The 668-nt window shown below is 54.8% G+C and overlaps 1 long non-coding RNA gene across 1 annotated transcript in view; it reads right to left on the bottom strand.

Moving 5' to 3' along the window:
* LOC102671705 overlaps window positions 1–496 on the bottom strand; it is a 15,434-nt gene extending 14,938 nt beyond the window's left edge. Inside the window, exon 1 of the long non-coding RNA XR_421574.2 lies at window positions 291–496. This is a non-coding gene — a long non-coding RNA (uncharacterized LOC102671705). The remainder of the gene's footprint in view (window positions 1–290) is intronic.
* Between the last annotated feature and the right edge of the window lie 172 nt (window positions 497–668).

Genomic DNA, 668 nt, shown 5'->3' on the forward strand with positions numbered 1-668 from the left:
GACAAAGAACGAACTAGCCGCGTCGGGCCAATGGTAAAGGAGCGAACGAGGAAGAAGGATAAAGTTACCAGGGTGGACGCGCGAGCGAGAAAGAAGAAGAGAGACACGCCCTGCTGCAGGTCGATAACGGAACCAACGCATCCTCTCGTGGCTCTCCGGTAGCTCTTCTTGCTCTCCCAACCACCACCTTCCCTCCGCCGCTTCTTCCTTCCACTAGCTACCCTCCTCCTCCTCCTCCTCCTCCTACTACTACTACTACTACTACTCTCTCCTCTCTCTGACTCACCCACCCTTCGCTCTGCCGCCCCTCTGTCCTTTCTTTCGACCTTCTCCTTCTATCGCGCATAGTCACGTACCACACCCGCCATTCTATCCGTGCCGACTGAGCGGACTTTGCCGACCGTACATACCTACCTACTCCATCGCGAACAAGGGTATATACCTTACCAACTCTTTCCGTCTCCCTCACTCTTTTGCTCCCTCTTCGGGAGCACAACTCTGCTCCGTTTCGTTTCGTTTCGTTCCGTTCCGTTCCGTTCCCGCCTCTACCCTCTGCTTTTCCTTTTCCTTTTCCTACATCCTTCTCCTCCTCCAAGCTCTCTCCGCCAAGCTTCTTCGAGGATACGATGTGCCGTGGATCGCATTATCACGCGCATCTAACCTCCGAG

Source organism: Apis dorsata, unplaced genomic scaffold, assembly GCF_000469605.1.
Source record: "Apis dorsata unplaced genomic scaffold, Apis dorsata 1.3 scaffold_176, whole genome shotgun sequence".
In the NCBI taxonomy this organism is placed as follows: domain Eukaryota; kingdom Metazoa; phylum Arthropoda; class Insecta; order Hymenoptera; family Apidae; genus Apis; species Apis dorsata.